Source organism: Aethalodelphis obliquidens, unplaced genomic scaffold (genome assembly GCF_003676395.1).
Source record: "Aethalodelphis obliquidens isolate GAN/ISIS:26980383/991018 unplaced genomic scaffold, ASM367639v1 scaffold51, whole genome shotgun sequence".
In the NCBI taxonomy this organism is placed as follows: domain Eukaryota; kingdom Metazoa; phylum Chordata; class Mammalia; order Artiodactyla; family Delphinidae; genus Aethalodelphis; species Aethalodelphis obliquidens.
Genome location: NW_020837995.1, coordinates 469,169 through 485,766, shown reverse-complemented (window position 1 = coordinate 485,766; position 16,598 = coordinate 469,169). Strand labels below are relative to the sequence as shown.

Sequence of the window (16,598 nt, the reverse complement as noted above, 5' to 3'; positions counted from 1 at the left end):
TGGTCCACTGCTTTCCAATAGATTGGTTACAGTGGGAAAACATCACACTTGTTACTTTCTTCACATAGAAACTTAGTTGAAGTTACACATTTAAAACATAAACTGTACACCTGAAATTAACACAACATTGTAAATCAACACAACATTGTAAATCAACTATATTTCCATTATAAACAAACAAACTGACCTAGTGAGAATCAATACAAATTCCTGCTTGGGCCATGGCATTTAGCACAAGACAGAACTTCACATCCGCATAGCTTTAGGCTTTTTCAGTAGATATTCATAAAATCAGGTCTTAAGAGATTGTATCCAGTGACCTCAGAGATCATCTAGTCCTCCCCTCCGCATTTTGCAAATGAGAAAAATAAGACCGAGGGGACCCAAGATCACATGATTAGTTTAAGTGAGAATTCAGGTTTCTTGAACCAGTCCAGTGATGTTCCCAAAGTGTCATTCTAGTTAATGGTCCCAAATGGATCTCAGACATTTTCCAAGGTCAAACTCATTATACCTGGACTGGCAAATCAATCAGCAAATGCGCAGGTTCCCAGATTGAGACAAAAGCATGTTCATTCAAGAAAGAGTGTTCAGTGCCCATGATCCTGAGGTGTTTACATTTCTGCCTCTCACTTGTGGACCACATCCCCTTCACCTGAATGCTCACATTGTATCAGTGAGATGGAAAAAAAAGTAGCACCCAAGAACTTGATGGTAAACTAGTCAAGCATGTCCCCGGACGATGCCATTGGCTGTTGGAGACATAAATAAGGGCATGCAGCAAGAACAAAAGTCTTCACTTCCCATCTGCTCTTTGGGGCCAGGGTGAAAACATTGCAGAGATCCCATTTGGTGGACCTCCAGATGGGCCTGAAACATCCAAAATATTTTATCTTTGGTAAGTATCATCATTCTTTTTTTTTTTTTGAATTTTATTTTATTAATTTTTTATACAGCAGGTTCTTATTAGTTATCCATTTAATACATGTTAGTGTATATATGTCAATCCCAAACTCCCAATTCATCACACTACCACCACTAACCCCCGACCACTTTCCCCGCTTGGTGTCCATATGTTTGTTCTCTACATCTGTGTCTCTATTTCTGCCCTGCAAACCGGTTCGTCTGTACCATTTTTCTAGGTAGGATCAACATTCTTTACCCTCAAAGTTGGCACATCCAGGACTGGGTCTTCATGGTCAACTAGAGCCCACAGAGCAATGTTTCTCAGACTTTTCCCTGAAGTGCTAGTAATGGCCGAGGGGAATTAAGCACCTAAAGTCATGCCCAGCAGGAATGAGCTTTCTCTGAAGCCTCTTTCTTTTGCTTAACTAATATTTATAAAATAACCAAATGCACAGCTTTTTTTCCCCCACATACTGCAAGGCTTGTGGGATTTTTAGTTCCTCAGCCAGGGATCAAACCCGGGCCCTCGGTAGGGAGAGTGCCGAGTCCTAACAACTGTACCACCAGGGAATTCCCCCAAAGATGTTTTATATGTTATCTTCAAACATCATTTGTGGTAATAATGGATCAACATTAATCTCCTGGTTTTGATGACTGTACTGTAGCTATGTAGGCAAGACTACTTGTAATTAAGAAATACTCATTTCTGTATAAAGGGGTAATGGAGCATTTTGTCTGTAACTTAGTCTCATATAGTTCAGAAATGTTAATAATTAGGGAATTTGGGTGAAGTAGATAGGGGAGCTCTGTGTACTATTTCTGAAACATATATAAATTTGAAATTATCTCAAATCAGAACCATTCAAAATTATTTTTTTAAAGTAGTTGGTTTGAATTTTTCAATATACTCCATCAAAGTCTTATTTTATATAAAAACAATGTTTTAAATTACTTCCTTTCCCCCAAAAAATAGTTTTGGTAAAATTGGGATAGAAGACATTTATCTTGTGGCTTCGTGTGTACCTTGTGCATATCTGCGTTCAACCTAGGATAGGAGTGTACTGGCCTTAATGAGGTTTTCCTTAACTTGCTCGCTATGGGCTATGCCTCTGATCAGTATTTCTCTTTAGGAACTGAATGAGGAAGATAAGGTAGCCATGGAGCCAGGGCAATAGGAAGGTTCCTCATATGCTAAAAAATGAGAAAATAGACATCGAGCACTTACAACAGTGACTGGGACCTAGAAACCCCTCAGCAAGTGTTTGCTCTGCTTTTATCATTGTCCTCATCGTCCCTGGGAGGTCCAGACACTGAACACAGGCTTGAAATAAGTCAAAGGCAACAAGACACATGTGAGGGGAGCCACATGCCTCCACTCTGGCTGGACTGAAGACTACATCCTCTCCTTCTTGAGGACAGATCCTATAGTCAGGAACTAAGGGAGGCATTCCACTCACTGAAGCAAGATCATGGTGGCACTGGTCTCCCTGAGCAGGCCCCAAAGAGCTACACAGTAAAGAAAAATGGACCTGGTAGGAGAGAGGGTCAGCCACTGGGTACGGAAGGAGGCTTCCCAGTAGGAGTGCAGCAACCAGATTTCCTGTGATCGTGCTCTGAGCCTCGGAGTTTAGAAACCAGGATCCAGGACATCTCATGGCCATGGGCCTTCAGAGTCAGGGACACCTCTTGGAGGAGACTCCTTGGAGAGATTCCCTGTGAAAGCTTCTGGCAATCTGAGACCAGCCCAACTCCTCTGGCCTGGCTGTTGACTCATTGCCAAGACCACAGGTCTCAGCAAGGAGAGCAAGGAGGACGTACAGAGAAGTGGGGCAAGGGAGCCCTGCTGTCCTCCTGAGCTGCTCCGGAGCAGGACACTGCCCTGCAGGCTGCCCGTCCTTTTCGTTTCCCTCTGGGTTTTTCCAGCCAGAGCTTGCCTCTACCCAGTTTCCTGGACTGTCGTTCTATTTGCATTTTTCTCTTTTTTTCCCTCTTCCCTCTCTCCTGGGGATATCCTCATACATACTCACAAAGTAATCGAGGAGCTGAGTATTCACAGTCTCAGTCTCCCTTCTGAATTAGCATCGCAACCGTGTTTCACAACAGAGCTAGTCAAATGCCAGGGCGGCTGGGCATCCATCATTAGGAGTAAGTGCTGCTTCCGGTCAGCTGTCCTAGCCCTAGGTGGTCCTCATGGATGTGTGAGCTGTTCGGCAGAAAGCTAGCTGAAAATCTTCTGTGCTGTGCTCAAAGAAACAGAAGACTATTAGCAGCCACCTGCCTCCTGGAGCTAAAGTTACACCTTCATTCAGCTTGTCTCTCCGGTAAATTTCACTTCAGGGTATCTGCACCCCAGCCCGTCTCAGCCTTGGCACCTACGGAAAGTGGAAAGAGGCGTCAGCAACAGCTCTTCTCACAGGCTGTCAGGACTAACCTAGCGGAGCAGCGAAGCTTCCAGCTGGTTACTCACAGTGGAACCCGTCCTCAGACACAACCTCTATGAAAAGATCCCACCAGTGCCCTCTACTGAGGGGCCAGGAATCAGTTCTGGACAATCTCACACAGGACCCAAGCAGAGGATCAGAAAATGCACAGCCCGTTCTCCCCTTAGCCACTGCTGGTCATTTGTAGTGGCCCCGGCCCCTCCTACACCAGCCCCGCTCTTCCAGAACCCGCTTCTTCCTGAAGAAGCTACCTCTCACCTCCAGGGGGAAGCCTGACAGCCATATTGGAGGTGGCGTTTGGAGTTCAAAGACTACCTCGGGCCAGCAACCCAGACAGACTTTTCTGGCTCCCTCACCCATATGCCTCTAGGCTATCCTGAAAAAACTAGTCTCTACAGGATCATTGCGTATTCTCTACTCCCCCTCTTCTGAGCTACATTTGGGGTCTTCCTGAAGGGCCTCTCCTCACATTCTAGTCTGGCTACTAGCACTTTGATGTTTCATCTTGTCTCATAGAGTCTTAGAAGCGGGTGGGGGGGGTGCTTTTTAGAAATTATTCAGCTGAAACTCTTTGGGTTACAAATGATGAGGAAACTAAGAGGACCAGAGTGGCGATTCAGTTCAACACACAGTTACTGAGTATCCCTCTGAGCTATCCATATGCCTGACACTATGGAGATACAGAAGCAAGAAAGGGCCTGATTTCTTTCCCACGAGTTTACCATCTAGTTGGGAAGACCTGATACACACCTAAGAGTCAAATAACAAAACAAGGTAGTACATGATGGAGCACCCAAATGAGTGGTACCGGGAGTTAATGCCGAAGGAGGTTACGTTCAGGAAGCGTTCACCAGAGGTAGAGTTGTACAGGAAGGTTCACGCAGGTGGTGATGCACAAGCTCATAGGACCAAGAGGAGATCTGAAGGATGGTAATAGTTGAGGGAGAGCCCTTAGGGAAGAGAAAGAAAAACAGAAGTAAAGTTGAAGAGAGCAAAACCTGTCCAGGAGACGAAAAGGAGCCCTGTCTATTAGAATAGTCACAGAGTGACTGTCAGCCCATAAGGTAACTATCAGTAAACAGGGAAGCAGTGTGGCAGGAAGAGAACAATAGATTTGGAGGCAGACCTCCCTCATTTTCAATCCTGGGCCTGTCACTTAACACATCTGTGACCTTAGCCTCTCCAAGCTTCAGTTTCCTTTTCTATAAATGGAGATAATAACATGGAACACACAATATTGTTTTGCATATAGCATTACACATAAAGCACAAGGCCTTGGCACACGGAAGGCACTTTTTAAATGAAAGCTAATATCCGTAACCAAGTACCTAGCACCGTGCCAAGCGCATATTACATGTTCACTAAATGGTGGTTAGCAGTATTCCTTTCTTCCTGCAGCTGTGGTACAGCCCTGTGCTGACCTGACCCTAAAGTAGGGTGGCGTGTATTCTCCTGGCTGACTTTAGGAGAGCAGTAAGTGGTACACTCAAGGCAACTGGCCCTAGAATGTCAAGGGCTATGTTTAATACCCCCACACCACACTAGGCATTTTAACATTTTATCACGCCATATTGAATATATAAAATGTATGCTCCTCATTCAATATCATTCTTGCAGATGTGTACCTGAAATGATTTTTAAAGTTTTACTTCTGAAATTGTTTGACTCCAAGTAATTTGGGATTGGCACTGCTCCTTCTGCAATTGTGGTATTGAGAATTCCCATAAAAGGAGAAAAAAAATCTAACCTAAGATTGTTTTCCAACGTAATAAACTTCTTATGGGTGCCAAATTCCAAAATAAGTGAAATCAACTTACCTGCTCCCACCACGTGACTGTGGTAGCACGTAAGTAAATATTTTAAATTTGATTTTATAGTTGACTTTTCCTATATTGGAGCCAATATTTTTTTTTCCTAGTCTCAAATATTGTAGGCCTTTGAAAACCTCCCAGACCCTAGTCACTGGGCCTCTAGTACTTAATGGATAAAACAGCCCTGAGACTGTAGCAGTTGGGAAGACATGTGATGAATAACTAGGATCAAATACACAATCAAAGGAACCCCTTCTTCAGGCCTCCCTGAGTGGGGCTGGCCAGCTGCAGGGTCAGCACCTACTTGAGGAAAAGCATGTTTGCAACTTAACTGGATTCAGAGCTTGCAAAGTCTGTGGTCAGTCATCTTGGTCGGCACAAAATGTTCGTGCCAACCCTTGGTTCCTGCTGCCATCCCTACCCTCGTGCACAAAAGCCCAGAGGCTTGGGTCTGCAACTGTAAATGAATAATCACATGGTAATCCTTCCATCCCAATGGGAAAGACTCAGCTGAGGGCCTGCAAAAGAGAAATGACTTCCTGAATAAATAAATATATATATTTGCTCTCTGAGGCCCAAGTCAACTGCTTGCTGGATAATGTTCTCCTGGGTTGAAAAATCAATGTTTTGTTAGCTTTGTGGGGAGGAGTGCAGGAAGGGATTCCCCACTATGAAAATGGTGAGCTCTGTGGTTGAACCTGGCTCCACCTTGGAGACAGAAAGGCAAACATCTCAGAAGTTTCCCATCTGGCAATGCAGATCATAGGATCCTAAGTGATTTTTGTCACTTTGCAGAGCATTTTATCTCAAAGGCAGTGAAGTCACATGGAGGTCAAGATGCTGGGTAGGGCTCAACACACCAGCAAAAACCTGAGGGGCTATAGCCAAAGCAAGATCCCTCACTTGAGTCATTTGCTTCCGCCCTTGATAATTGCTGCAATACTGCCAGTATAATAATTTACTAAATATGTATGTATGCATTTAGTTCAAATAGTTCTTTGAAAATGAAACTGTGTAACATCATATTTCAAAGAATACTAGGGTCACTTAATAAATAGAAGTAAAAATAAATATAATTAATGCCATCCAATTTTTAAAAATTCTATCCAGATATTGCTTTCAGCTGAAGACTCAGCCTGGGGTCTGTTGTCTGTACTGAAAAGTGGGGAGAAACAAAGGCTTACCTTCTTGCTCTAATAGGAGACCTTCTTCTAAATGTCATCAGAAGGATTAGAAGAGAATTACCGAAGGCAATGTTCATGTTTCATTTAAACCACAAACAGACACACTCACTGCGCTCTGTTTCTACGGGAAACACTTCCTCCTTCCCTTTTCAGCCTGGCACTAGACCAAAGGGATGGGCTGAAAGTCAAGAAGCTCTGGCCCCAGCTCTGCCACTCAACTGGTGGCCTTTGGAAGGGCAGTTGCTCTTTCAGGCCCTCCAGCCCTTTCATCTGTAAAATAGAGTTGATTGATCTTGAAAAACTCTTCTGCTCTGATTCTTTATCATTCCAAGACTTTCTCCAATAGAGCAATATGTCAGCCACAGAAAGAACCCAACTCACCATACCGCTTTGCTGGCTAGAGAAGTGAGAGTGACTTTTTCTAGCTTCAGAGAGAAATTGGACCACAGAACAGAGAGGAATTAGCCTGACTCCACAATCTTAATACTGACTTTCAGGAATGACTGAGCTAGCCTGGGAGAGTGAGGTACGGACGCTTGGCCTACTTTTCTTCCAAGATTAGTTTCCTTTTGTGGTCTGACTTCTCAGAGTTTCAAACAAGAAACATGGGAGTGTGGAAAGAACAGGGGTTTTGGAAGCCAAGAAGCATTGATTCAGATCCTGTGTTTGACACTCCCTAACTGTGTGATGATGGGCAATTTTCTTAACTTTTCTGAGTCTCAGTTTGCTCATATATTTAAAAACAAGAAAAAGAAAAGAAAGAAAGAAAGAAATCATACCTCATAAAACTCTTATGAGGGAAAAACAGTATAAGTGTTTATTGGGGGCATAAAAATGTACATTATCTGCTGGGACTGAACAATAAACAGCCAGTAGTGTTCTTAAATATCTGAGGCTATAGGAGCCCTGAAATAATTGACTTACAGTATGAGATTCTTAGAAGGGCTAGCAGGGCACCACCCATGGTGACCCAGTCACATACCTCCCACTTCTCCTGTGCCACTGTGCCCCTTGGGAGAGATGGCACCAGCCAGAGCAGGATTCTGCCCTCGGATGCTCTTGCTGCTGGGGCTGTGGATGGCCAAGGACCCAGTCGGTGCCAAGCCCAGAAACATGACCTCAGCCCAGTGGTTTGAAACTCAGCACGTGCAGCCCAGGCCTCAGGGATGCAATGCTGCGATGGCAACATCAGCAAGTACTCCAAAAGCTGCAAAGGCCTCAACACCTTCCTGCATGAATCCTTCTCCAGCATGGAGACTCCCGTCATATAACCTGCAAGAACGGCTGTAAAAACTGCCACCAGAGCCAGAAGCCTGTATGCCTGACCACGTATAAGCTCATCTCAGGGAGGTGCTCAGACTGCAGGTACAAGGAGAAGCAACTGGATGCATTCTTCATCATGGCCTGTGATCCTCCACAACAGAAGGACGGCCTAAGGTACCAGCTGGTCCTGTGCTTTTGGATAATGTTGTCTAAGGCCAGGTGTTCCCCTACCCCAAGCTCTGCAGACTCCGATGCTACAGCTGCATTTCCTCCCTTGAGTTCTTCACTAATCCTTACCCTTTTTGCAAATACCACTTCTCTCCCACGCAGCCAACTCCACATACTCTTAATTCCTTACGGGGTTTTGTGGATGCTCCAAATGGTGAGGGAAGAGAGGTGATTCTCCTTAGCCCTTCACTGTTGCTTACATTGCTTTCTGAGTGTGGATACCATGCGGCCCTTCAAGCACTAAGGCTCTTAGCAGAGGTGGATCCAGGTTTTGTGGGACTTACGGCATATGCAGTTTTGGAGACCACCTTTTTTTTTTTTTTTTTTTTTTTGTGGTACGCAGGCCTCTCACTGTTGTGGCCTCTCCCGTTGCGGAGCACAGGCTCCGGACGCGCAGGCCTGTCAGCGGCCATGGCTCACGGGCCCAGCCGCTCCACGGCATGAGGGATCTTCCCGGACCGGGGCACGAACCCGTGTCCCCTGCATCGGCAGGCGGACTCTCAACCACTGCGCCACCAGGGAAGCCCTGGAGACCATCTTAAAGAAGAAGAATACCGTCAGGACCTTAGAAGAGCTGTGGTTGGACAGTTCAGAGGGAACCCCATCGTGGGAGGCAGAGATTACCTAAGGAAGGAGGGCCGGAGAATCTGTGCCGGGTTCCCTGTGCGGGGCAAAGGAATGTGTCTGATTTTGTTGCAATAAAAGACCCTGCTTTTCCTGATTGAGTATGTGTATTACTATCCAAGTGAAAGTATGGAGGTTTGGAAACCCCTCCTTATCTCTGTGAAGCTTCAGTATCACATGCCCTGCAGGCAGAAGGGAGGGCAGCTCCCTGAGCAGGCTTGGGCTTGGAGGAGCAGCCTGGGCTCTGCCTTCCACCCCTTTGAAAATTGCCTGGTGGTCCCATGTCATATGAAGGGGAGGAAGGCAAGGAAGGGCAGACGGAGCCCCGGGATGCCAGTCAGACCTGAGGCTGGACCCCCTTGTTTACGCTCAAGACCTGACCTCATGCCTCATTGGTATGACCCAGAGCAGAAACCTCAGACTTCTGAAGTGAATTTCCCCCCCTTGGAAATTTCAGAATCAGGACCTTCTAAAAATCCTGATCTGGTGCTTCTCCAACTAACTGTGGTGAAGGAGCAGTTTTATATGCAATCTGTCATAGACCAGCACTTTCATAAAATACAATAAAATGAATTGCTGGAAAAATGAAACAGAACATACAGATATAGAAAACACAAGGCCAAATTTTTTATTATTAGATTCAATTAACATAAAATCAGCGTATCAGATTGGCATAAAAGTTTCTCAGTGCTTTCTCTCAATTTCTATACTTATCATGATAGATACACAGCGAAAAATATATGCATGTACACATATAAATTAAACACCGACATAAGACATACATACACACATACGTGCACGTGTGTACACAATACAAACGCACGTATACAAGTACACACACTCAACCATAAGGCAACCACTGTCCTTCCCTCTTCTGACTCTGCCTCCCCCATACACTTCCCTTCCCATATTTAGAAAGAGATTTTCCTACACAGACTAGGGCTCAGAATAAGAAAAGATGATTGGTGAAACGGGAAATGGCAGGAAAAGCAGAGAATCCAAAAATTCTGACTCCCAGCCCGCTTCCCTGCTTTCTAGAAAGAGATCTAAGGCAGAGCTCCTAGCTACCTACCACACCCACACTATCCTATCCCAAATATAGCTTCCCCAACAGCATCTAGGCGGCCCTGCCATACCACACTCTGCCCATCACTATCACTATTGTGCCCACCCTGTGCTTCTGACCAAGGAAGACGTACTGAAAATGAGAGGAAAACAACATTCTTCTACTCCTCTGGCTTCGCCCCAGTGTCGTGGGCAGGCTCCACTTTCTCTGTCTGCACCTTAAATGATGGTGTTTCTCAGGGTCCTATTCTTAGCTCTCTTTTCTTCCCACACTGTACTCTCTTGAGTGACTTGATAAAGTTCCGTGGCTTCAAGTGCCACTTACCTGCTCCCAAAAGCACCTCCCCAGCGCCAGTCTCCCAAGTTCCAGGCACGTATATCCATCTCCCTACTGTTATTAGCTGCCTCCGCATCCTGCAGACGTCTTAACAAAAACACTCAGAACTGGGCTCAAATCTGCCTGGCTGCCAAACTTGCCCCTCCTCCTGCCATCTCTCAGTCTTGCCATCTCTCAGTCTTGCCCCTCCTCCTGCCATCTCTCAGTTAGGGGAAACATCAGAGCCAAGCATTCAAGATCCTAATCTAAGAGACACCTGTGTCTACTCATTCTTTTTTGTTTGCTTACTTTTCCAGTAATTCCCCATCTATCCCAGATACTACCTTAGGAGGGCACAAGAGTTCTTGGATTTTCTTTTTTCCATATATCACTGGGTTCCTAACATGGGTCCAACACACGTTATGATTTTGGAGGGGGCTGTGAATTGAAGCTAAGCAAAGACACCTAGGTGGTTGCAATGAAGGATTTACTGTCTAGCTTAGGAGGCAGGAAAAAATAATACCTTTAAAACACTATCAGACAATAACAGAAGAGGATAATGAATCAAATGGATTCTGTAACATTTTTCTCCCACCTCTCCCAGGGTTTCATTCATCCTAACCTTGTTCCCTGTTAAATGTTAATGTTCCTGATACATGTCTCTGACATAACGTTAGGTCTGTAACCAGGGTCAGGCAACACCAGGAGAAATTAAACCACTCAATATCTGTAAGAGTTGTGGCTCCAGAAGCTGGCAAGAGTGTGGAAAGAATCCAGAATAGAATGGATCCTTAAATAGATTAATTATATCCTAACAAATGGTGTAGCAGCCTGGGTAGGAGTTTCTGACTTCCGTGTGTAGGCTGAAGAATTAGATGGAGTGTAACTTGAATCTCGGGGCCATGGACTATGAAACTGGCCCATTCAGAGACTGATGACACAGCACCCATAAAACAGGGCCCAGTGGGGAAGTTGGGGCCTGAGAAGAGCTACCCAAAAGCCTGGGGACTAAATCTCTGCTGGTTATACTCTCTGAGCCACTGAGAATGTGTTTGCAAAAAAGTCACTCAGGAAGGAACTTCCCAGATATTTAAGATGACATAATTATTACCTAGTGGGTAAGTTTGTTTTAATATCCAGAAATTTTTAAATTAAGGATAAAAATATTTACGTGAATCAAATACATGGCATTAATGTGTCTGTATTAAGGACTTTGTGCATACTTGGTATTTTAGGTATTTGCAGTGTTTAAGAGAATTTAGCCTGTTACAGTAAGAAATTAGTCTTGCCATTCTAATTTTTTTAACTTTTTTAATACATTTATTTATTTATGGTTGTGTTGGGTCTTCATTGCTGTGCCCACGCTTTCTCTAGTTGTGGCGAGCGGGGGCTACTCTTCGTTGCGGTGTGCGGGCTTTTCATTGCGGTGGCTTCTCTTGTTGCGGAGCACGGGCTCTAGGCTCAAGGGCTTCAGTAGTTGTAGCACGTGGGCTCAGTAGTTGTGGCGCACGGGCTTAGTTGCTCCGCGGCATGTGGAGTCTTCCCTGACCAGGGCTCCAACCCATGTCCCCTGCATTGGCAGATGGATTCTTAACCACTGCACCACCAGGGAAGTCCGCCATTCTACTTTTAAACGTTTAATTAGTTTAGATGTGTGGTTTGAAATAGAATTTTCCTTTAAAATTAGTTTTGGAACATTTAAGAAAACAGGAATTTAATCACCATATTCATAAATTTTTAGATTTCTAAGAATTTTTTTAGGTATTCAGGAATGTGTAGTTGGTTAGCACAGATAACTGAATTACTTTGTAAGGACATGGAATATGTTAAACTTATAAAGTATATTTTTAAATGTTCAAAGGAGTATTTTAAACTACATTTATAAATGGTACCAAATAGTCATCAAATACAACCATTTAAAGTGATTATTAAAATATACTTGTTTGTAAGTTAAACATAAAAGCTTAAAGAAGAACTGAGCTTCTGATTTGCATCTTTAACATAGGGAACATACATTTGAAAAAGCCAAAGTAGCCCCCTAAACGTTCTTTCCTGGGCACAAAAGAACATTTTAAAAATTCGCATTGACACTGCGAGACCAGTCCATTTTCTGGACTGTTTTCATCTACACAGTGCAGAGTAGTTTCATTGATTGTATTTCCTGGTGTTCCCATGTTTGCTGGTTTTACTGAGCCTTCAGAAAAGAGAGTGGCCTCTGATGATGCAATAACTGAAGCCAGGCTCGGGCACAGAGCTGGCAGTGGTGGCACTGGAACTGAACCCGGAACTATCTCTCCCCAGCGCCCCCCTTTCTCTGCACTGTGCCGCCTCCAGGTGGATCATTGTGCTGACTTGAAGAGGGTCTCCCACTGCATTGTGGAAGAACTGAGAGACGGGAGCAGGGCTCCCCTGTGGCCGGTGTGGTTGTTGCAGAGGAGTTCAGCTAAATATACTCTAAGAAAAAGTAAAATTCAGAGACTTTATCATTGAGTCTCCATCCTCAATAGGGACTTTTCCTCCCTGGCCAAAATTGGAGTTTTGAGACTACATATTTCCAAGTAAGGTGGCTTTAAAAAAACAAAAACAAAAAAACAACAGATTGTTAAGCAACTGGTTCCTTCAATAAATCAGGCTGCTTGCCTGGAAGTGTGTGTGTGTGTGTGTGTGTGTGTAAACACACGTGCTCATGGTGGGGAGAAGTTATGTCAGTGGAATTAGGAGTGCTATATTCCACCAATTACAGATTCTTTGGGGGCCAAAACTCCTCATTTGAAGTACAAATATCTTTTGGCAGAAATAAAAAACAAGATAATGTAACAATTACTTGGAATCAATCACTTAGGTACTGGTGCACTTGGGAGCATTTGGATGCATTGCATAGTGTACTGAAAGTTTTGTAACTAATGTCTTAAAAATAGGTGGAATATGGGCAGAGATGTGGAAGTAGAAAATGAGCACAGAAAATGAGACGTCAAGGAACTGGAGACAAATTTGCACCCATCTGCTTAGCAGTTCTGAAGACTGGGGGGTTGGGAGTGGGGATGGAGGTATGACTTCATGCTCTTGTACTTCCCAGGTTGCCGGCCCCTGGAGGCTCACCTGGAGTCTGCCAATGAGAGCTTCAGCTGCCACTGGATATACCTGGCACATTTAGATCTTAATAAATGTTCATGGAACACAATTTGTTTTCAGAGCAAAGGAATGGGGCTAGGAAAATATACAAATCACAACTCTGGAAAGTTTATAAAACAATTTATTTTAAAACTCTCTTATTATGCTTTAAAATTTCCAGAGAGGGGGAATTTACTACCTATGGAGACAGCCTGTGCCATTTTCTGGCAGCTCTAAATATTAAAAATTCTCCTATAGAGAACCTAATCTATATCTCCATCACTACAGCAATTCACTGATGACCTATCACTTTAAGCCATTCAGAATAAATCCAATTCCTCAACACACTCAACTTTTTAAATATTTTCAAGAGTGTTTCATGCCCCTTGCCCTCCAAAATTGCCTCATCAGACAACAGCACAAGCTATAAAATGGCCTCTAATGTTTGATCCAATCATTCTACCTAGTAAAATAGGCTAAATGGAACTAACTCAAAGTGAGGAGGAGTAAACTTGTGCAACCCGTTTATACTTTTCTTTTTGTAACCAAAAAAAAGCTTAGAAATAATACAAATTCCCCAAAATTGAGAGTGACTAAAAAAATGATGGGGCAACTACTTACAGTGCTTTAACTGAAGTGTCAAGTCATCACTTTAACTGAAGACAAATACACAGAAACTACACTGATGCATGGAAATGTGTGTGGGCAATGCTACATGAAGAAAAGAGAACATAAAACTGTATTTCCAGGGAACTTCCCTGGCAATGGTTAAGAATGGTTAAGTGGTTAAGACTCCGCCCTACCACTGCAGGGGGCACGGGTTCAATGCCTGGTCAGGGAATTAAGATCCTGCATTGCTCGTGGCCAAAAAAACAAAACAAACAAAACAAAACAAAAAAAACCGTATTTTCAAATGGATTACAACTATGTAAAAGAATCCCTGGTTTTGTACACCAATAAAGTCCATAAGTGAATTTGGACTTTTCCAGAATTCCATCTCCAAACCAATGCTTCCTCCAGACTCATCTAGCCCAGTGAACCTACATCTGACCCAGGAGACATTCCACATGTGCTTTTTTTTTCTTTTAATTAAAGTATAATTGACATATAACATTATACCAGTTTCAGGTATACAACATAATGATTCAATATTTGTATATACTGCAAAATGATCACCGCAATAAGTCTGCTTAACATCCGTCACCATACCCAGTTACAAAAACATTTTTTCTTGCGATGAGAACTTTTAAGATCTAATCTCTTGGCAACTTTCAAATATGCGGTACGGTATTATTAATTATCGTCACCATGCTGTACATTGCATCTCATGACTTATTTTATACGTGGAAGTTTGTATCTTTTGATCCCTTTCACCCATTTCACAACCCCCCCCCCACCCATGGCTCTGGCAAGGCAACCAGCAATCTGTTCCCTGTATCTATGAGCTTTCTTTTTTTAATTTCACACGTAAGTGAGATCACATAGTATTTGTCTTTCTCTGACTTATTTTCCCTAGACTTAATGCCCTCCAGGTCCATCCAAACTGTTGCAAACAGCAAGATTTAATTCTTTTTTTACAGTTGAATAATATTCCATTGTATATACATACCATATTTTCTTTGTCCATTCATCTATCAGTGGACACTTGGGCTGATTCCATATCGTGCCTATTATAAATAATGCTGCAATGAACATGGAGGTGCACATATCTTTTCAAGTTAGTGTTTTCGTTTCTTTTTTTTAATTTTTTTGGCCACACTGAGCAGCTTGTGGGAATCCTAGTTCCCTGACCAGGGATTGAACCTGGGCCCTTGGCAGTGAAAGCAAGACGTCCCAACCACTGGACCGCCAGGGAATTCCTCAAGTTAGTGTTTTCATTTTCTTTGGACAAATACCCAAAAGTGGAATTGCTAGATCATATGGCAGTTTGAATAGTTTGAATTTTTTGAAGAACCTCCATACTGTTTTCCATAAGGGCTGCACCCCACATTTCTTTTTAATTCTGTGCTGTGCATTTTCCACTTGCAAATATCAACCAACAGACAAAGAACTTGTGAGAGCTACGGCCAGGAAGAAAGGAAAGCTATGCAGCAGACTCCATGCCTTGGCCTCTCCACTTGTTCCTGGTTTCTATCTCTCACCTGTTCCCACCACAATTCTTATTATATAGGGATTTCTGCTTCCCTTACAGTCTTCACCTGGATTGGTGACATCTTTTGGAAACTTGTCAGACACTATCTAGAATACAGCAGGGACAAAACAGACAAGGTCCTTGACTTCACGAAGCTTGTTTTCAAATGATATGTGGTGGCAGAGGTGGGCCTATTACGAGAGACAAGAAATATCCAAAGAAATGAATACATAATCAAATAGAGATAAATGCTGTGAGGAAAACAAAACAAAAACATACGTTATGGGGAGGGACAACAGGTGAGAGACCAGTTTAGTCCACTTTAGGTCAGGGAAGACATTTGAGAATGTAAAACTTCAGTTAGGACCTGAAGGATGAGAGCCAGCCCTTAGAATTGTGAAAAGAAGCCTCCAAACAGAAGGAAAAGAGAGTAAGAAGGCCGCAAATTAGGAATAAGCAAGGCCTGTGTGAAGAACTGGAAGGCCACCACGGGTGGAGGATCACTAGTGGCTTCCCACAACAGGGTCATGGTAAGAGATGAGGCTGGAGAGATAGGAGAAAAGGAGTCATGATGCAAATGGGAGGCCGTTAGAAAGGGTTGATGTGATCTGATTGAGGTTTTCAGAAGATCACTCTAGTGAGGGTGCAGGGAACGCCTTCTCAGGTGGGGAGAGTGGAGCGTGTAGACCAGTATGGAAACTAATGCACTAGTGAAGGCAAGATGGTGGTGGTGTGGGCTTTGGCGACACCCGCTTCAGAGCAGACAAGTTAAATATAAATGTTTAAAGGAATATTAGCAATAAAATGAAACCAAAACTAAGGGGAAATTAAACAAAAAATAGAATCAACGTATGTATACTACACAGATTTCTTATCCTGCAATAGCTAAGGTTTGGCCCCCAGTTTCCTTGGAAGGCATGAGTAACAAGAACATGTTCCCTCAAGCCTGTCCCTTCCTGTCCCCCAAATTCCCCTTTGTGGTCCTTCATTAGTTCCCCCTTAACTTGAGGCATGCAGCTCAAGCAGAGCCCTAGTCACTGCTACTCTCCAAGTGGACAAGTAGTGAGCAGCCTGAAGTCCCAACCCTATGTAGAATGGCCATTACAGCTCTTGGTGCACATAAGCCAGGTAATAAACATTAAAGGCACAAATGTTTCTTTCACCATCTCTCATGTTTGCATAACACTACTTCCCCATAAGAAGCATATTGGAAATTTCTTGGGGATTATTTTAACTCTTACTTACTCTAGAACAAGACTAGGGGGGAAATGGTTTCAATTTCTGACCCACAGTGACATATTTAACACTTTTAGAAACTCTTTCAGCACTGGCTACTACAAAAATTAACACTTTTTTTTTAACATCTTTATTGGAGTATAATTGCTTTACAATGGTGTGTTAGTTTCTGCTTTATAACAAAGTGAATCAGCTGTAAAGTTAACACTTTTTAACATGACGGTTAGGTGGTGGAAAAGGTGATATAGTGCTCAAAATGCTTCTTTTATGGACCCTTGACAG

General features: G+C 43.4%; 1 protein-coding gene and 1 pseudogene across 1 annotated transcript in view; both read left to right on the top strand.

Annotated features, from left to right (window-relative positions):
• LOC113607934 (ribonuclease 7) overlaps positions 1–16,598 on the top strand; it is a 29,579-nt gene that overhangs the window by 7,365 nt on the left and 5,616 nt on the right. The gene's annotated exons all lie outside the window — the stretch shown is intronic.
• LOC113607932 (ribonuclease 8-like) lies at positions 792–8,238 on the top strand (annotated as a pseudogene).